The following is a 23,132-nucleotide window of genomic DNA, read 5'->3' on the forward strand; positions in this document are numbered from 1 at the left end:
ATTTTGTAAATATATAAATTTAATCTAACAGTAAAACACTGAAAACGTTTGTTTTCTAACTTCCACAAAATTTATTATAACTCAGTGACTACAGCTGTTTCGGCTGTATTATAGCTGTTTATCTTAAGGTATGTCATTCAGAATTACATTATAGATTAGATAATATAGAATTTGACATCCTAGATTCTAAAGTAAGAACTGAAGTAGATAATATAATAGACAAAAAATTTAATACACAATGTAAAAAACTGAATAATCTAATTTGCAATAGTAAAAAACTCAATACTCATACAACAAATTTTTCAAATCATAGTTTTTTCAATAGATTTATAAACTTAACAGATACTAAATTCAATAATAGTGAAATAGAACTTTTAGAGAAAGGATTCAAACACAACTTGCCTCAACATAATAATCAAAAAAATTTAGAATATTTAGGTGTAGAATGTGAAGTAGCGTTAAACAAAACTGCCAAAAACATAGAAAAAAGCATCATTGCAAAATCTATTACTGATGTATGTAGTGAAACTAATAATTCCTGTTTCAAAGAAAACCAAATAGCCGTTTCAATTAAAAATAAATCAATAAAACATGACATAATATTTACAAAAGCAGACAAAGGTAACACTACAATTGCTATCGACAAACGAGACTATAATAACAAAACAATAGAATTTTTAACTAACCAAAACAGTATAAAACTAAACAAAGACCCCACAGAAAAACACCGAAAACAAATTAAACTAGCCATTGAAAATTCAAAATCAATACTAAATCCAACAGAACAGAAATACCTTAATATTATGAACCCACAACCTCCTAAATTATACTCTTTTATTAAACTACACAAACCTGACCACCCAATAAGACCTGTAGTTTCTTTTTATACAGCTCCGTCATATAAACTTTCAAAAAAACTGTCAGATATTATTACAGAATACACTAAATTTTCACCTAAATTCACCGTAAAAAATACACTAGAACTAGTTAATAAAATACAACATTTTCAATTGCCCAACAACTCCAGACTAATTTCATTTGACGTAAAAAATCTTTTTCCTAGTGTTCCTCCTACAGAAACTTTTGTTTTAGTTAAGAATCTTTTAGACCATAATAGTACAAATCCGATCATTGCATCTGAAATTTTACACCTTCTTGAAATTTGCATAAATCAAGACTATTTTGAATTCAATAATCAAATATACACAAACAACAGTGCAGGACTTATTATGGGTAATCCTCTAAGCCCATTGCTATCAGATATATTTATGAACCAACTTGAAACAACAATTTCTAAACATCCCGTATTTAAACAGTTCTTATATTGGTGGAGATACGTGGATGATATACTAGTATGCTTTACAGGAACTAACAGACAACTTGACCAATTTCTATCATATATTAATTCACTTCATAATAATATTGAGTTTACAATAGAAACAGAACAGAATAACTCCATAAACTTTCTAGATGTAACGATTTCCAGACTACACAACAAACATGAGTTCTCCGTATATCATAAACCTACCCATACTGACACAACTATACACAATTCATCATCCCATCCTACACAACACAAATTAGCAGCCTACCATAGCATGATACATAGACTGACAGAAATTCCCATGACAAAAAATAACTTCGAGATAGAACTAAACATCATTAAACAAATAGCAGTAAACAACGGCTATAACGAACAAACAGTTAACAAAATTTTAAACCAAAAACTCCATAAGAAAGCCCTGAAATTAGTGTATCCACCACCACAGAAAGAACCCAGTACTTTCTGCTCTCTCACATATACTGGCAAGATAACAACAAAAATAGCCAGATACATAAAAAAGAAAGGAATAACACCAGCTTTCAGAACTAACAACAACTTAAGCAAATATATTAAGAACAATAAAAGTCGAAAGAGAAAGCAACTACAGAGTGGTGTGTACAAACTAACTTGTGGTGACTGTCCGAAAACGTACATCGGTCAAACTGGCAGAACTTTTGACAAACGGATAGCAGAACACAAAAGGGCATTCAACAATAGAAAAACAGACACTTCTACATACGCACTTCACCTTCTAGATCATAATCATTCTTTCAATGAAGAGTTTCAAATTCTACATATTCAAAATAAAGGCCTTAAGCTATCTTTTTTAGAATCTATGGAAATTAATAAACTGAAAAATACAGATATAATTCTGAATGACCAACTCGAGACAAACAGCTCCCCACTCCTCAACCTCTTCAGTTGAAGACTTAAAAAGGCAAACACATTGTAAACTATATCACTTGAGAAAGGCACTCCGCCGAAACAGCTGTAGTCACTTAGTTATAATAAATTTTGTGGAAGTTAGAAAACAAACGTTTTCAGTGTTTTACTGTTAGATAAAATGAACTTCCATCAAGTAACGGTCGAATCCATCAAATATAAATTTAAAAAAATATCTGGTCTGGTTTACTAAAGAAATTAGAGATTTATTAAAAGAAAAAGATAGATATAAAAAATTAAAGCTTGTTTCCAATTACTATTTAGATAAATATAAGGAATTAAGAAGACTGATGGGATTCCGCCGTATGTTCTTAAAGCTTGTGGTGAATGGTTAGAAAAACCATTGCTTCATATATTTAATTTAATAGTTTCCTCTAATAGCTATCCTGTAGTATGGAAAACTGGTATTGTAACTCCTATATTTAAAACAGGTAATAAAATGAATGTAGAAAATTATAGGCCGATATCGATAATGTGTGCACCAGCTAAACTATTCGAACAAATTATTTATTCTAGTATATATCATTATGTCGAAAAGTTTTTAGTATCTCAGCAACATGGTTTTGTAGCCAGTAAATCTACTAGTTCAAACTTATTTATTTACATGAATCGAGCATATGAAACTTTAGAATCAAAGTCCCAATTAGATACTGTATATACAGACTTTCGTAAAGCATTTGATACGGTTGACCATGAGGTGTTATTATCAAAATTTACTAAGTTTGGTTTATCAAAGAATTTTATCGAATTAATAAAAAATTATTTGCAAAACAGATATTTTATAGTTAAACACAATGGGAATACGTCAGGTAAATTTGAAGCTAATTCGGGAGTGCCACAAGGTTTTAATCTGGGGCCTCTTTTATTTGTACTTTTTATTAATGACTTACCATCAGTATTGAAATATTTACAATGTCTTCTATTTGCTGATGATTTAAAACCCTTCAAACGCATACAAACTGTTAGAGACTGTATTATTACAAAAAGATCTAAATAATTTACTTGAATGGAGCTATTGCAACAAGTTATATGTACTTTAATGTGAAAAAATGCTGTATATTTACCGTAACAGGTTTAAAAGATCCTATTATATTTGAATATAAAATTAATGAAGAAACTTTACACTGCGTTGTACAGAGGTAAAAGATTTAGGCATCACCTATAATAATTTATTATCTTTCGCTGGCCACATCAATAATATAACGAAGTCTGCAAATCGATTATTAGGGTTTATAATTAGACAAACCTTTAATTTTAGAAATATAGCAACTCTTAAAATTTTGTACTATACTTTAGTAAGGGCAAAATTAGAATTTGGAGCTCATATTTGGTTTGGTGAGTATCAAACTGAAACTGCATTAGATACTCTGGAAAAAATTCAAAATTAATTTTTAAGATATCTTTACTTTAAGGTGATACAGTAGCGATCAACAGGTAGCCAAAACGCGTTCCAAGACTGCGGCTGTAATTGTGAATATTTTTTCGAGATATTTGGCACACGTATTCGTAATATAATAAAGAATGGCGGTACAGAGCCCAATTTGAAAAATATATTAATATGTGGAAATTACTCTGTAATTAAATACAATATTAAAAAAACGAGCCTGTACCGCCATTAAGAAGAACAAAAAAATACACTTTCTTCAAATAAACTTTTTTATCCGATGCCTAGATTTTGTGTCATTTTGGAACTACTAATGAAATAAAAAATTTTAGTAGTTCCAAAATGACACAAAATCTAGGCATCGGATAAAAAAGTTTATTTGAAGAAAGTGTATTTTTTGTTCTTCTTAATGGCGGTACAGGCTCGTTTTTTTAATATTGTATTTAATTACAGAGTAATTTCCACATATTAATATATTTTTCAAATTGGGCTCTGTACCGCCATTCTTTATTATATTACGAATACGTGTGCCAAATATTTCGAAAAAATATTCAAAATTACAGCCGCAATCTTGGAACGCGTTTTTGCTACCTGTTGATCGCTACTGTTTCCTCTTAAAAAATATCACATACGACCAGATTATACTGAATTTAGAACCACTCGCCTTAGAAATGAATTTAAAATATTATCGGTAGTAATTGCACAAGAGCTCTAAAATTATGGAATTTTTCCCGAGTGACACTTTGACAGTTTTAATTTCACAGCCGAAGGCGAGTGAAATTATGTCAAAGTGTCACCAGGGCAAAAATTCTATATTAATTTTAGAGATCGTGTGCAATTAGTTGCGATTATTTCATGAATAAAACTGTTCAAAACCAAAATTTTATTGTAATTTATTTATGTAAGTACAAATTAATACTGTTAAACACACAGTTGATATAAAATATTTTACGGTTGAAAGTCATCACTTTTATAATTTTTAAAACATTAATAATTGTCATTAATGTCACTGAATGTATTTTTTCGTAGCAACGAAGAGCATCTGACGTAATATACTTGACGACGGGATATTATCAAAAATTATCACCTTAATTTGAATTTCTGTAGCTTTCTATTGGTCAGAATCTCCTATGAATGAAATAATCATTAGAAGACAGACGGAAACTTACAGATTTAATATTTTTACATCAAATAATTAACAATAAAATTAATTCACCTGAAATTCTAGCTTTGATTAGGTTCAGGGCCGGTTGTTCGAACGCTAATCAACATTGATCACTATCAAATATTTAATTACTGTCACAACTGTCAATGTCAACTTTGGTTGGGTTGCTGAAAACATAGTTAATTATAATTATGAGATTAGTTAGTCAATTAATATAACAATTATTAACATAATTGATTACATAATTTCATAATTGTCATCAATAATTATGTTTTCGGCAACCCAACCAAAGTTGACATTGACAGTTGTGACAGTAATTAAATATTTGATAGTGATTAATGCTGATTAGCGTTCGAACAACCAGCCCTTAATGTACCATTAAGATTAACTCGCAATATGTTAATGTTTAATATTCCACTATTATCTACTACCACCAGGGCTCCTCTGGTGACCATGTTTCGACTAGCTAATAACATCAATACTCTAACTCATTTAGATTGGTCAGTCTCACAAAATGTATTTCGGGGAATAGTGTTACGACAAATTATTAATTTATCGGCATAGGATTAGTAAGTCTTGTCTTATGGATAATATAAAAATGGTTTGTATTATTTGATATGTTAGACCTACTATTTATTTTGTTTTTTTTTTTTTGTTATTTTTATTTCTTATGTTTTTGTATAGATATTTATTTTAGAAAAAACTTATTGTATTTTATCCTTGAAATTAGACCTTATAGGTCTGTTTGGATAACAAATAAATAAATAAATAAATAAATAAATAAATAAAGTAAGAAATAAGCGATCGACTTTAAGCATTCGAGATGGGGACCTACCGAAGAATATTAAAAATAAGTTGGGTAGACCGAATAACAAATGTTGAGGTCCTCAGAAAGATGAAAAAGGAAATTATGAATACGATTAAGATAAGAAAATTACAATATCTCGGCCACGTTATGAGAGGAGATAAATATGTGTTGCTACAAACCATAATACAGGGAAAAATACAGGGAAAACAAAGTATTAGAAGAAGACGCATCTCCTGGTTCAACAATCTGAGAAAGTGGTATAATTGCAGTTCCATCAACTTGTTCAGAGCTGCAATCTCAAAAGTGAAAATTAAGATTATTAAAGAAGAAGAAGACACAGTTATGAATAAAATGATTTATCTTCGTTATTATTGTAGCTACATGAATATACCCACGAAAATGTGGACTTAAGATATTATTTAAATTGCTGCATTCTACAGGTGTTACAAACTTTGTAAACCGCCACAGAAAAACTATGTAGGTATTCGTATTTATTTTTAGATCTTTATTTAGAGCAAAAAACATTTGATAGAAAAGAATACCACAGTAAAACTGGTAAATAGTTAACCAATCTACGAACGGGAACACATTTCATGTTTAAAAATAAGCCAGATTTATACTTTTTACCAGAAATAACGCCGCGAATAACATTATTATATCGAAATAATCCATAAACAAGATAAATTGCACAAAATTTTTAATTTAACCTTGTCACTCCGAAACAACTATTTACTTATGTATTTTTAAGTTATCGTCCTTGTTAAGTTTTCTTTATTTTCTAAATAATTAAACACATTTTTATTGTGACGTATTTGTTTATAAAAGTATCGCAATCAACATCATCAATTACTGCTTCCTTTCAAAACCGTAACAACGTTAAATATTTGTTATTTATAATAATATTTAAGATAGATGTTATAAAACACACAAGCCTGAGGAAGAATTAGGCCCCTCCAAACTGGGGGATAATAGCAAAAACCTACGTAAGGACAGCTTCACTTCAAACGAAAATCTTCAAAGCACTACTTTTTTTTTCAAAACCCTTAAAAATGTCATAATTGTGGAAGGTGAATTAGCCTACAACACAGATTTGGTTGAAAAAATATTATAGAAGAACAATAATTAAATTTTCATACCTTGCTGTAGAAAATAGTATGTATATGTTATAGTCAAAGACCGAATTTCAGGCACTCCTAGGTCTGACTAGGCAATCCTCAGGTCTGACTGACGGTCTTAGTCAAAGCCCGAAATAAATTATAGTTTCGGCCTTTGACTAGTCAAACCTAGGAGAGACTAAGTTGGTCAGGCAAAGGCCGAAATTTAATTTTATCAGATCGGGGTTTGACTAGTCAAACCCGGATCAGCTATTAAAATGTTGTAATTTGTTAGATTAGTGTTGTTCTGAAGCGTTTCTATACGTTCCTGAATATTATAAACGATCAAGAAGAGACAATAAAATTTACAATGGAAAAGGAATACAATAACAGCCTACCTTTCCTCGATGTTTTGATCTCAAAGAAGGATATTGGATATGAGACTCAAGTGTATAGAAAACCAACACACACCAACAGATATCTCAATTACAAGTCAAATCACAACATCAACGTTAAAAAGGGAATCATTAAATCCTTATATGATAGAGCCAAAATTACTTGTTCTAACAAAAATTCCTTTTTAGCAGAAAAACAATTGTTAACATCTGTTTTATTAAAAAATGATTATCCTTTATCGTTTATAAATAAGGAATTGTCAAGATTGGATCTAATGGAACAGAACAACTTAGAACGGGATCCTACAACATTCACCAGAAATAGTACGAGGAAAATATCAATACCATATATAAAAGGACTATCCGAGAAACTTAAAACAATAGGAAATAAATTCAACATTTCAACAACATTCAAAACAACAAACACATTGAGATCTATTCTATCTAAAACTAAACCTAACAATGATCAAGAAAGAACAAAGAATTGCATTTATAAAATACTTTGTGAATGCGAACAATTTTATTTAGGTGAGACATCAAGACCATTAGACGTTAGAATAAGTGAACATCAATCTTATATTAAAAATAGAGAATTTGAGAGATCTCAAATATGTCAACACGCATGGGATAATGAACATAGAGTTTAGTGGAGAGATTCAAGTATAGTCCTGAAAGAATCAGATAGTAAAAAGAGAAAAATCAAAGAAGCGGCTCTAATTATGCTAAATGAAACCAATTGTGTCGCAAATTCCTCGGTAGAATACAGTAGGATGTGGTTACCCATACTGACAGAGGAAGTCAATAGAAAGAAAATACCAAGATTAGTAAGTCAATAATATCGAGCTAGTACATATTTTATATTTTACTATTACTTATATATCTAGTATTATTAATATTATTTATAATTTAAACATCTTACAAGTCAGAATTTGGTATTATTTTTTGAGAGTAAATTAATGTAAGACCAAATACTTACGATGTCGGGATAGTATCACAGGGTTTTTCCTGGTTTTCCCTTGTGATTTACTATGAAGTCTCTAACGCAAGAATTTTACTGTCGTTGCATTTGGTTGTCTTTTTAAAGACAGATCACATGCTATAATTTTTTATGACGGATATTCTTGAGTTGGGGTTGATTTCATGTAATCGAATGAACTATCTTTCAGTAAGTCGTCCCAGGAACGCAACTCATAAATATTGGCAATATCATTTTAAAGTCTTCTACTTTAAAATGTATAATATATGTCTGAATTGCCAATATAAATGAGTGAGATTAAATAAATTATTAGAAGAATTTTTTTGCTCAGCAACAACACTTTTGTTTATTTTAGTAATATTTTGTATTTTGACAACGGTACCCGATTTTGGGCGTCGAAACGTTAATAAAATTATTTTTTTCATTTTAATTGTGGCTTATTTCCCATATAAATAATTAATTGTTAGATTAGGTTTAAAAAAACTTCATTTTTTAATTTTAATGTTAATTATTTTTATATTGTCGTAATTAAAATAAAAGCATTAGTGTTTATTCTCACATGTTGAGGCATTATGGCATTTAGAGAGTTGCACAATACGTTAGACCTTTTACACTTACATAATTTTGAAGAGCATTTTTTATTGCAGTAGCATTTTATAAAGCCTTATCCTCCAAATTTATAATATTTTGTACCTACTAATTTCTCTTAGAGGTAGCTTAATGTCTGGAGCATCTTCGAAATTAAGAAAATTCTCTTTGCATTCTCTTATTTGATTTCTTGAAAAAAGTGTGTTTATTGTTCCGTACTTCGTATCAACTCTATATAAACCGTCAATTATTTTATCTTGTATGATACCCAAAATATTTCGAGCATCTCCTTTGGCTCTATCAAATCTGGGGATAAGTATAGGTATTGTTACAGTTTTTCCGATCGAAATTGGAGGACATTTTTTTTCATTTAATTGTTTCATAGCATTAGCCTGGGTATGAAGACCTTCAATCGCCTTTCCTTTATTTACTTAGATAGAACCAAAGGAGATGCTCGAAATATTTTGGGTATTATGCAAGATAAAACAATTGACGGTTTATATAGAGTTGGTACGAAATACGGAACAATACACACACTTTTTTTTCAAAGAGAATTTCTTAATTTCGAAGATGTTCCAGACGTTAAGCTGCCTCTAAGAGAAATTAGTACAAAAGATCCTAAATTTGGGGGTCAAGGTTTTATAAAACGCTACTGCAATAAGAAATGCTCTTCAGAATTATGTAAGTGTAAAAGGTCTAACGTATTGAGCAACTCTAAATGCCATAATGCCTCAATATGTGAGAATAAACACTAATTTTTACAATAAAAATAATAAACAATAAAATTAAAAAATGACGTTTAATTAAACCTAATCTAACAAATTACGACATTTAAATAGCTAATCGGGGTTTGACTAGTCAAACCCCGATTTCACAAAATTAAATTTCGACCTTTGCCTGACCAACTTGGTCTCTCCTAGGTTTGACTAGTCAAAGGCCAAAACTGTAATTTATTTCGGGCTTTGACTAAGACCGTCAGTCAGACCTGAGGATTGCCTAGTCAAACCTAGGAGTGCCTGAAATTCGGGCTTTGACTATAACATATATACTATACAGGGAGTCCAGAAACTCTACCGACAAACGAAGACAGGAGATTCCTCAAATAATTTTAGGACAATTTAACCCAATTCACCTAGTCTGAAAATGCTTCCTAAGCCAAGCCGCACACCAAAGAAACATGAAACGAAAAACATGAAACATGAAACGAAAAGCATGTTTCATGAAAAGAAAACACTGCTAAACAAATCTCAAAGTCCGCCTACCAATGAAACGAGTGTGATTCATGCTCATGACACATTTTTATTTTCGGAGAGTTTCATAAATGACCGGACATATATTTGTTTAGCAGTGGTTTATTTCCATGAAACGTAATTTACGTTTCATGTTTCTTTGATGTGCCTAAGGCCATCAAAGAAACATGAAACGTAAATCACGTTTCATGGAAATAAAACACTGCTAAACAAATAGACGTCCGGCCATTTATGAAACTTTCCGAAAATAAAAATGTGTTATGAGCATGAATACACTCGTTTCATGGGTAGGAGGATTTCAAGATTTGTTTAGCCGTGTTTAATTTTCATGAAACGTGTTTTACGTTTCATGTTTCATGTTTTTCGTTTCATGTTTCGTTGGTGTGCGGCTTGCCTAAGGAGGCCGCACATCAAAGAAACATGAAACGTAAATTACGTTTCATGGAAACAAAACACTGCTAAACAAATATACCTACGTCCGGCCATTTATGAAACTCTCCGAAAATAAAAATGTGTCATGAGCATGAATCACACTCGTTTCATTGGTAGGCCGACTCTGAGATTTGTTAAGCAGTGTTTTATTTTCATGAAACATGTTTCACGTGTCATGTTTCATGTTTTTCGTTTCATGTTTCTTTGGTGTGCGGCTTGCCTAAAAGAGAACAAGAGCTACTTGAAGACGGCGTCTGGTAATTAGTTTTTTTTTAATATCTCCAGAATGCTTCTATTTAGAAAAACGAGAATTTCTACGCGTATTTATATTTCAGACATAAATCGATTCCATCCATTTCGAATTTCTAGTACCGGTCATAGGCGTCCGTTTTGGGTAGGGCAACGGTTATTTTATCGCATAACTTTTTGGTCTTTCATTTTTAACATCTTTGACTCTAGATTAATAAATTGTGAGGTAGTCTAGTACTAAAACTTGCTCTTGCTTAAGTCGATAGAATGCACCGTTTTGTAGAAAAATCAATTTGAAAATTATTCGTTTCTTGAATTTAAAAAAAAATATTTATTTATTTTTTTTTATTATAAAGAATTCCAGAGACGAATCGATTTCATTAATTGCGAATTTCTAGTACCAGTCATGTGCATCCGTTTTGGGTAGGTCAACGGTTATTTTATTTCATAAATTTTGCCTTTAATATTTAAGCAAAAATGCTTAAAAGTTAAAGCCAAAAAACTTATGCGATAAAATATCCGTTGCCCTACCCAAAACGGACGCCTATGACCGGTACTAGAAATTCGCAATGGATGAAATCGATTTACTTACGGAAGGTAGACATGCCTACCAATTTTCGTTTTTCTAACTATAAGCATTCTGGAGGTATTTAAGAAAAACTAATTACAAGACGCCATCTTAAAACAGCTCTAGCTCCCTTAGGAAGCATTTTCGGACTAGGTGAATTTGATTAAATTGTCTTGAAATTATCTGAGAAATCTCCTGTCTTCATTTGTCAGTAGAGTTTTTGGACACCCTGTATATAGTGATGAGCGCGCTAATAACCGGCAAAGTAACGCAAAAGATGGAAAGCATTATACATTGTGGAATACAAAGAGATGAAACTAATAAAAGTGGAAATTATCGATATAAACATATAAATTAACATTACATTACTAATGCCCGGTTGCAGCAACAGATATTAAGCTTAAGTCAAGAATATCATAAGAATTAATATACAGTGATGAGCATGCTAATAACCGCCAAAATAGCACAAAAGATGGAAAACCTAAAGTTGTGAGATAAAAAGAAATGAAACTAGTCGAGCTGGGAAATGTAGCGATATTAACATATAAATTCACATTATATTGATTGTTTCCCACCTTTACACGTATCAGAGGAGTATGTCAACTAAAACTGTCACTATGACAGTGGTAGTTGCCAAACTCGTCTGATATGTCTAAAGGTGGGAAACAATCAATATAATGTAAATTTTTAGGTTAATATTGCTAAATTTCCCAGCTCGACTAGTTTCATTTCTGTTTATCTCACAACTTAATAGTTTTCCATCCTTTGTGCTATTTTGCCGGTTTTTAGGGCGCTCATCACTGTAATATAATTATAATATATTACAATAAGAATACCATAATAAATATAATTGATAATAAGGTAAGAATCTAAAATTATGGTGCAACGTAAGTGATACTCAAGGAGGTCCTATCTATAAGTAGAGCTTAGCTAAGCTGGAGCTTAAGATCTGTTCGTGCAACCATTCAATCGTTTCCAACCTTTAAACGTCTGTTACAGGAGTATTTATAAAATTCTCCTGTCATAGTGACACTTGTCATACTTCTAAGATACGTCTAAAAGTGGGAAACTATGTAATGTAATGTTAATTTGTACGTTTATATCGATAAATAATTTCCATCTCTACTGGTTTCATCTCGTTTTACTAATGTATTATGTTTTCCATCTTTTGCATTATTTTGCCGGTTATTATCGCGCTCATCACTGTAGGTATATACGCAAATAGTTTAAGTATACGCTCCCACTAACCAATCAACAGATAAATAAATAGAGAAATTCCGTGAAGATATTTCCAAAGCAATGACAGAAAGAGCTCATTTCAAAAGAATCATGGGAGACCATGGTAAATCCATGGTCATAAGAGCAAAAATACTCATCAATAAAAAATTAGAAAGAAACAAATTAAGCTTGCAAAAAAGAACACAACTAACGAACTTATGCAAAAAGTACCAATTACCAGAAACATATTGAGTTTAACCTAAAGTCAATAGAAGAATTAAAAGAAAAAGACATAAATTATTTGGAAGAAACGATAAGAACGAGTATAATCACTGCGGAAAAAGCCCATACGATAACGAAACCGAAACATAATAAATTAAAGACAGAAACACAGCAGATGATTAGGCAACACATACACATCAAAGAAACATGAAACGTGAAACATGAAACGTAAAACATGAGACGTGAAACATGAAACGGGAAACATGAAACGTGAAACATGAAACAATTAAATTGTAAACAAAGTAACCGTTTCATGTGATATTACTAATCGAAGAAACAAAAATAAAAATTTGTATAGTCGGCAATGGAAAGTGATGACGTGGTCGTTGCTGTCGGCGCCGCTCTTTAATTGCTTTTTAATATCAAATAAACGTGAAACATAAAACGTGAAACATGAAACAAGTAAATTGTGAAGAACGAAACCGTTTCATGTTATTAGTGTAGGAAACAGAGGTTGAACTTCGCAAACTCGACACAAGTCCGGTTTTATTTTTTGTCTGGTATATCAAGGGGTGCTTTTAAGGAGACAAACTTTTTCTTAAAAGATTTCACCCCGAAACAACCATTTTCATTCCTATAAAGGGGGTAGTTTATGGTTTTTGCGAAACGTAGACCTTCCTGTACGTTATTGCAAAAAATTCCTTAATAGAAAAATATGAAGAGGACTATATTTCCTACAATTTATTCCGCGACAGCATATGTCTATCACAAACCGTTTAGCGGGGGTGGCTCCCCAAAGTTAACAAGTTTTAAAAAAAGATGTTTTCAAAGAAATATATTCTTTCCCTAGCCGTAATGGTAATCAAGAAGCAACCCAGCGGCAATTTATCACAAATAAATGGCTGATTTTTTGGTATAGGTTTCATCTAAGGGCAACTGCCCATTGTTTAATTACAGGGTGTTAAAGTTTAAAAAACCCCTTTTTATACCATCTGAACCGCTTATGTTAGCGTAAAAAAACTTTCAGCGATTACCCATGTACAAGTGTTATTTACAAATGTGTATAATTTACCCCCATATTGTCCACAAAACTTCCTCCAAAATAAAAAGGAAAATGAATAAAGAAAATATGCAAAAATTGACTCTGGGCCACCACTGGGGCTTTAGGGTGCAAAGAAAGTAAAATATGTATAGGTTATAATGTGTAGCAAATGTGGTGTATTTGTCATAAGTACGTTGTCAATAGAATGAATAGGTGACAAAAAAAAACAAAAACTGGAGCCCGCCAAAGCATGTCTGAGGTTTACGGCGCCACTTTGCCGTAACAGTTGCTTATACGAAAAAAATGCATAGGAACTTATTTGTAGAGCAATTAGTGGTATTTCATTATATATAAGCTTTGTTTCAAAAAAATATATAGGTAATGAGAAAATCGTAAGAACATGCCCGCCAAACTTATTTTCAGGGAAAGGAGTAGTTTCTTCAGGTATGTTGCAATAACCATAATATATTTTATAAAAAACTCAATTCATGAAGTAGGGTTTTTCCCTACCCACTTTAAAGGGATGAAAATTGGTGTTTCGGGGCGAAATCTTTTAAGAAAAAGTTAGGCTCATATCACTTCTTGATATAGCAGAAAAAAAACTTGTGTCCAGTTTGCGAAGTTCAACCTCTATTTCCTACACTATTATATTAGAGAAAGAAACAAAATATATATCAAAGAAACAAAAACAAAATTTGTATATTTAATAATGGAAAGTGATGACGACGAGGTCGTTGCTGTTGTGACAACTCTTTTATTACTGTCCAAAAATCATAACCATAGTACATAATATTTGGTTGCAAATGAATTAAATAATCATCTTGTTAAATTTCAATCATTTTATAGAATGAGTATTTAAACATTTACATTGTTTTATTGTGGGTCCTGGTTTAAAAAAAACGATATTTTCTTGTTATTGTCTATTCAAGTACCATGGGCGGACGTCTATTTGTTTAGCAGTGTTTTATTTCCATAAAACGTGTTTCACGTTTCATGTTTTATGTTTCACGTTTCATGTTTCTTTGGTGCACGCCTTCCGAAAATAAAAATGTTTCACACGCATGAATCACACTCGTTTCATTCGTATGCGGTCTTCTATTGGTTTAGCATTGTTTTATTTTCATGAAACGTGTTTCACGTTTCATGTTTTATGTTTTACGTTTCATGTTTCTTTGGTGTGCGGCTTCCCTAAGGACAGAAGCTGCATGGATCGAAATTCACTAGAATATAAGGAACTGAATAAGGCAATAAGAACGAGAATACGACAAGACATCAGGGATATACCGAATATAAGGAAATGCCGAAAAAATTGAAAGTATTGTGAAGAAGAACAAGAGTATGAAAGTGTTAAAAACTCTAAATAGCAAAGACTGACAACAAGTACATCAGATAAAAGATAAAAATGGAATCATTATAAACGATAAAATCCAGATTAGTAAGCATTGTTGAAGATTAGATAGATTATAAGATATAATTATACTCGTCCAGTATAGCAAAACCTGAAACCCACGATATGGAACTAAGAATACTAAATGTAGGATCTGAAACACTACCAAAAGTGGAAAAACTCCTGGAGATAATGGAATAACAAAGGAGATGATCACAGCTGGAGGTCAAACTATTTTTAAGCAGTTTAAATCTTAGTGAACAAATGTATCTTTGGGGGTGCTATTCCAACCTCTTTGCAAAATGCGCAGTTACTTCTACTACACAAGAAAGGAGAAAAACACAAACTCGAAAATTACAGACCAATGGGCCTGTTACCATATCCGTAAAACCTTCTTACCAAAATAATTACTAACAACAGACTTTCAAGTAAATTCGATAGTTAGGTACCAGCCTGTTGAAAAGCGGTATTGCAGAACACCTACAGACAATAAGGACACTTATCGAAAAGTGTAACGAATACAACGAACCTCTTCATTTGGTATTTGTGGATTACAATAAGGCATTCGATTCCATAGAATTCTGGACCGTATTCGAAGGAACGAATAACGCAAAGGTGCTGCATTGATGTTAATTTTGGGTTTCTTAACTAGTAAACAGTGTTTCCGATTAGCTCTTAGTTTTTATCAAAATTAAGGTGGTTTTACTTGTTAGAAAATTATCAAAGTTGGTATAATAGTGTATTATATAGTGCTTAATCCGATTTTGGGATCAAACTGTAAGTTAGATCATCTTTATTACTATTTTTTAATCAACAAACAGTAAACAACGGTTATAAATACCAGTAACGAGGTAATTAAGTAGCTTAATTACTAATGAACCTGTCCAAGCACAAGGGCCGTAATCAGGCAACATAGGCCCAATATGCAGGAAATTTCAGAGGAGAGATCTTCTGAACTTCAAAATTCTCAAGATGTCATTAATCCATCCAATCAATCAAAATTATATTCAACCGCTCTGACTCAACCTAACAAAAAATTCGCAAGCAAAAACCAAGCCATTTTATTCAATTCACTTCCAAATACAAAAATTGAAGATTATTTAAATGCCATAGCAACTAAAGTCGATCCCAATAAAATTCTCGCCATTTCCAGGATTGTAAATGATCGTATTTGCGTATATTTTACTACTGAAGAAACAGTCACCGAATTTTTAAGAACAGATAATGGAACAATAGTAATCAATCAGGAACGTATCCAAGCCAGGAAGTTAGTCACACCAAGCGAAAAACTGATAATTTCTAATGTCCCCCCATCAATACCTCACAGTATTATAGAGACTCAACTACAAAATTTTGCAATTCATCAAATAACTCCATTGGATTTTCTAAGAATAGGTACAACTAACTCTTTATTTAAGCATATCTTGAGTTTCCGACGTTATACTTACATTTCTCCTAAAAATCTGGAAAATATTCCTGAGTCTATATTAATTAACTATGAACAAATCAATTATCGAATTTATTTTTCACTTGAAAAACAGTCTTGTTACATTTGTAAAGAACAAGTTCATCTAGCCTCTCAGTGCAAAAAAATACAAACACTCAAACATCTATCGAAAATTCATCACCTACTGCTCAACCAAATTATATCCAAAATTGCCACCCTATCATAACAGATGCTCAGCCAACTATCCATCCTTCACAATCTTCGCAACAATCCACCAGTCCACAATCAAAAGAAACAACCAATACTTCTCTATTTGATTCAAATCCCATTCAAACACCTATCCAGCCAGATAATGTTGAAATGAATAATCACAGCCAAAATCAACCTCCTACACCCTCTGACACTCAATCGTCTAAACGAGCGGTGTCAGAAATAACGTCTCCTTCAACATCAGTAGACCAGAACCCATTTAAAGAACCTCTGCGTAAATCTAAGAAAGCAAAAACTATTCCTGAAGATAATAAGACTTTAGCAGAAGATCTTATTAAATGCACTAGTTCTTTTTTCCAAGATAATTCTGACAACGGATATTTAACCCAGGAAGAACTAATTGATTTCTTTGAAAATTCATACGGCTCTGCAGATCCTCTCAGCATTGCAAAAACGTATACAGAAGATATCGAAGGACTACTCAATTTTTTAACTAAAATCCATCCAGCATTAACTCCCAAGTATCTGAAAAGTCGCTGTACAAGATTAAAAACTAAGATTAATAAACAGCTATTATTATCCGCTTTCTCTACTGATCACAGTGAATACAGCAGCGACGCCTCTGCTGAAATTTAATACAACATTCAACTGTATACTGCAATGGAACCTAAATGGGTATTACACCCATTTAGAAGAACTTAAATTAATTATAGCTAAGTTTAAACCATCTGTAATATGCCTACAAGAAACCCACTTCAAAGAAGATAACTGTCATAATTTAAGAAACTATACTCCGTATTATAAGAACAGAATAACTGCTAGCCATGCTAGTGGGGGAGTAGTAATATATGTCCATAACTCATTTAATACCGAAGTAATACGTTTAAGAACTGAGTTGGAGGCAACAGCAGTATCTATAAAAGGCCCCCACAAAGTCAATATATGTAATATTTATTTTCCTCCGAACTTAGACCCGTCCATAAAAGAAATAACTGAACTCTTCAATCAAATTCCAGAACCGCGTATTATATTAGGCGATTTTAATGCCCACAATATACTTTGGGGAGGTAAAAAAACAGATTCCTTGGGACGTAAAATCGAACAAATTGTTACAGATTCTAATATGAATATCCTTAACGATGGAAGAATCACAAGGTTGAATATTTCCACCGGAAATGGATCCCCAATAGATGTATCCCTCTGTGACCCTGTCTTACAACCAACTCTGTCGTGGGATGTGACATCCCATTTGCATGGAAGCGATCATTTTCCTATCCTAATTACGAACAATAACCATATCTCCTCATCAATTCCATCCAATAAATGGTGTCTGAAAAATGCAGATTGGTCTCTATATTCCTCTTTAATTTCACAAAAAATTTCTCAGTTGGTTCAGCCCTTTGATACAGACATTGATATTAACTCCAAAGTACTCCATCTCGTACAGTTTTTAACGTCAATAGCTCACGAGTCCATAGGTTATTCAAAATTTCCAAAAAAACGTGCTCCAGTCCCGTGGTGGAATTCCCACTGCGAAGCAGCAATTAAAGAGTCAAAAAAGGCGTTTTATAAATTAAGAAGGCACCCAACTTTAAATAACCAGCTAGAATTCAAAAGATTAAGGGCGTATTGTAGATACACCTTAAAGAAGAGTAAGAGAGAAGCCTGGAAAAATTATGTATCATCTTTAAATTCATCTACCCCGACTTCTGAGGTTTGGCAAATGATAAGCAGAATGTACGGGAAAAAATCATTTAACACCATTCATTACCTAGAACATCATAACCATATTTATTCAACTAAGCAAGAAATAGCCTCCGTACTAGCAAACGTATACCAACAACATAGCAGTGACGAAAATCTATCTACAAGTTTCCTAGCCCATAAAAATAAATTTAATAATGCATGTATAAATCTTGATGACCACAATAATTTACCTCTAAATGCCATATTTACGATGGATGAACTGTTAGAAACTTTAAACAAAGTTAAAGACACTAGCCCAGGGCCTGACAACATCCCTACGACATTTTTAAAAGCTATGCCAACGGAAGGAAAACAATATCTTTTGGATCTTTATAATTTCATTTGGACAAATAATGTTTTCCCCATTGATTGGTACGATTCCATTATTGTACCAGTTCTTAAACAGGGCAAGAATAAATCGGACCCAGAGTCTTACCGACCAATCTCCCTAACATCTAATATGTGCAAAGTACTTGAAAAAATGGCAAGCAACCGACTAATGTGGTACCTAGAAGATCGACAGCTACTTAGCCCTATACAAAGTGGATTTAGAAAGTCCAGATCTACATTAGACAACATAGTGGATATTGAATCTGTAATTCATGAGTCATTTGGATGTGGTCAAGAATGTCTGGCTGTATTTTTTGATATAACGCGTGCATATGATACAATCTGGAGATCAGATATCATAAGAATCCTGTCAAGTTGGTCGATTAAAGGAAATATTATCAAGTTTATTAATAATTTTTTATATAGGCGAAACTTCAAAGTTCGAATAGACAACTTTCTTTCAGACTCTAAAATCCAATTAAACGGTATTCCTCAAGGGTCTACTCTTAGTGTTGCACTTTTCCTTATTGCCATCAATGACATCGCTAAGTCACTTAGCCCATTAGTCAAAGCCCGTCTATTTGCTGATGATCTTGTTATATTCTGTCGTGGTAAAAATATATCAACAATGACGACCCATATACAGCAAGCCATTTACAAACTAGAGAATTGGTCGAATACTGCTGGCCTAGAATTTTCACCCACTAAAACGAAAGCAATGATCTTCAGTAAAACTCCAAAGAAACAAGTAAATCCACCGAAACTCTTCCTAAAAAATTTACCAATAAAGTATCCAGAATCGATCAACTTCTTGGGAGTAAAACTGGATAGCCGACTATCTTGGCAAGACCACATCCACTCTCTCCGTCTGTCAGTTCAAAACGGCCTTAACTTAATGAAAAGTATCTCTCATAAACAATGGGGTGCCGATTTCCAAACTCTTATGAATGTATACAAAACCCTAATTCGTTCAAAACTAGATTATGCTGCTGTTGCCTACAACTCAGCCAAAGGTTCACTATTGAAAGTGCTAGACACAGTTCATAATTCAGCAATTAGAATTGCACTGGGAGCACACTACACAAGCTCAGTTGAGTGTATGTATGTTGAATCAGGCGAACCATCCCTTCAACTCAGGAGAGAATACCTTAGCCTCATGTATGCCTTAAGAGTATCAACTAACCCACATGTACCTGTTTATAAAAACACATTTACAGATAGATTTCCATCGACATTTAATTGTGGGAAAAGATTGGATCCTCCGTTTTATCATCGAGTGAGAGCAACGTTACAGAGCTTAGACACAATAATTCCACACACTTACAATACTTTTAAAGTCAGCCAACACATATTACCATGGACAATTGCTCTCCCTGCTTGTAATACAAACCTATCTGCATTCAAGGAAGGTGACACACCAGCAAAAATCTTCAATCAGAGATTATTAGAGATATTAAATGGTTTTAATGATCACATCCATATTTATACCGATGCATCCAGATCTGCAAATGGAGTAGGAGCGGCTTTCACAACAGATAACTATAACAGTTCCTACCAGCTCCCTCCCCAAACCTCCATATTCTCAGCTGAACTCTTTGCTATCCTCCAGTCATTAAAGTTTGTTAACACACATGACATCAAATTCTCAATAATCATTAGCGATTCCCTAAGTGCATTAACGGCCTTGAGGCGGGTATACCCCAAACATCCTATCCTCCTCTTAATTAAGGCGGAACTCTTGATATGCCAACAAAATCAAAGATTAGTTCAGTTCCTCTGGGTACCATCACATTGCGAGATAAGTGGAAATGATAAAGCTGACACATTAGCAAAAAATGCGAGTGAGAATCCCTTAACAGACATCATAACTACTTGCGTTCATACTGATCTAAAGCAATATTTTAAAAACAAGATCATGACAAAATGGCAAACAAATTGGAACGAATCAAACTCTACATTAAAAACAATCAAACAAAGTATATCACCGTCGAAACATCCTACAAAGAGAAGAGACCAAGTGCTCATGTCCAGATTGCGACTTGGTCATACGAAGATCACCCACGACTTTTTATTAAAGAAGGAAGCCCCTCCGATGTGTTATGTGTGTGATAGTGAACTAACAGTGCAACATATAATAATAGACTGTCCCCTCTACGTTATAGAACGGCAACATCAACAGTTACCAACTACAATTAAAGATTGTTTAAGTGAAAGTAATTCATGTAAGACTCTTAATTTTTTACGTACTATAGGACTCATTAACCAAATTTAATATACCTAAATTTTGTAATTTGATGTAAATACAGTTCATTGCTAATAACCCTTGTGGTTGAAGCAAATTGTAAATAAAAAAAAAAAAGGTGCTGCATTCTACAGGTGTTACAAACTTTGTAAACCGCCACAGAAAAACTGTGAATTCGTATTTATTTTTAGATCTTTATTTAGAGCAAAAAACATTTGATAGAAAAGATTACCACAGGAAAACTGGTAAATAGTTAAAAAATCTATGAACGGGAACATATTTCATGTTTGAAAATAAGCAAGATGTATACTTAAATTTACAAGAAATAAAGCCGCGAATAACATTATTATATCGAAATAATCCATAAACAAAATAAATGGCACACAATTTTTAATTTAACCTTGTCACTCCAAAACAACTATTTACTTATGTATTTTTAAGTTATCGTCCTTGTTAGTTTTCTTTATTTTCTAAATAATTAAACACATTTTTATTGTGATGTATTTGTTTATAAAAGTATCGCAATCAACATCATCAATTACTGCTTCCTCTCAAAACAGTAACAACGTTCAATATTTGTTATTTATAATAATAATTAAGATAGATGTTACAAAACACACAAGTATAAATCAAGTATAATTAACAAAATTCTCGAGGTATGTATCTTGTCTTCCAAAAATTCAAATTATTTTTGACCGGGCTACAATTTAAAGTAAACTAAAAATATTTTAAACTTAGTAAAAATCAAGTCCAGTGCAATCTCCCGAATTATCTTTATTATAGAATTGAAATACGTAAAAAGAGTAATAAATCATCATTTAGAAAGATTATGCTTGCTTGATACTACTCGTAGAATGTAAATAATCGTGTTTTAAAAACAACTTATGAGATGAAATTCACATAAAAATTATCATAACCTACCTCTTTTTCGGAGTTTAGGTATATTTGCAACACTGATGCATTTTTTAACACGCACAAATCACTTCTATAATTTTATTAGAGTTCAAATAGATCAATTATTAATTGCCATTTTATTAGTACCTACTCTTAATTCAAATACGAGCGCATGTGACAAACACAGCACATAAAAACATCACAGATCGTGTGTCTCGGTTTTGAAGATTCGAACACACTGGCTTTAGTTGCGCCTGATCGTCTACAACCAGAAGCACACGTGCGATTGCGTCAGCGACTTCGGAAAAGGTCGGAAGGTGGCGGTACGTGTAGCGCGAACGCTGAATGTTTGAAAGATAATAATAATCGCAATGCTTGTAGTGGAGTAGAGGCTACGTTGAATAGATGGCGTTGATAAGAAATAAAGAAAACAATAATATTTAAATAATTTATCAAATCAAAATACAGGAGCTCTACGATAATTTTAAAATTTGTAATAGTTATTTTATTAACCAAATTAAATAATTATGTAAAGGTTAATTGGCCAAATGTTTGATTATAAGCAAGTTATGGTTCCAGTGAGCAGTCACTGAAGGTGAATATAAAGTTTAGGAACTATGTATTAACCTACCTCCGATTTCATTGAACCTCCATCGATTTTGATGGGTAGGGCAGTGGCGTAGCGTAGTGGGGGCGGCAAAATTTAACCAACATTCGTCAACATATCATCGGACAAATAAAAAGGCTAAGTACACTGCGGTGAAAAAAAATCGTTCCACTAAAAATTTGGTAATTTTTGATGTTTCGAATTTCCTAAACCTATTGTCCAATTTAAGTGATTTTTTACCACGTTATAGCCTCATTCATTGACAATATCTCTGTAATAATATTGTTGTTAGACAGTCAAACTATCATTGTATTGTATACCGGGTGTACGAATCAAACTGTGTCTTTCCTCAGAGTTCGCATCACCCTGTGGACTATTCTGGCATTTATAAAGTACTGAAATTAAAACCCAACTATGGCCTCAGGTTTTCTTAACATTTTGTCTTTCGATTCATTCGCTTATGTTCGATAATAAAAGAGTTAGGTACTTTAACAACTGGCAATGTTCGTCATCAGTACAGGGTGTTTCTAAAATATTTGCATAAAACTTTAAGGGGTATATTGTACGTGACAAAATAATGACAATTTGCTTTATAATCATATGTCCGCAAAC

At 32.5% G+C, this 23,132-nt stretch overlaps 1 protein-coding gene across 1 annotated transcript in view; it reads right to left on the reverse strand.

Annotated features, from left to right (window-relative positions):
- LOC114332298 (high affinity cAMP-specific and IBMX-insensitive 3',5'-cyclic phosphodiesterase 8) overlaps positions 1-22,159 on the reverse strand; it is a 1,526,162-nt gene extending 1,504,003 nt beyond the window's left edge. The window contains exon 1 of the mRNA XM_050658208.1: positions 21,941-22,159. The gene's annotated coding sequence lies outside the window, so the exon portion shown is untranslated. The remainder of the gene's footprint in view (positions 1-21,940) is intronic.
- Positions 22,160-23,132: the final 973 nt, after the last annotated feature.

This window comes from Diabrotica virgifera, chromosome 8 (assembly GCF_917563875.1).
Source record: "Diabrotica virgifera virgifera chromosome 8, PGI_DIABVI_V3a".
In the NCBI taxonomy this organism is placed as follows: Eukaryota; Metazoa; Arthropoda; class Insecta; order Coleoptera; family Chrysomelidae; genus Diabrotica; species Diabrotica virgifera.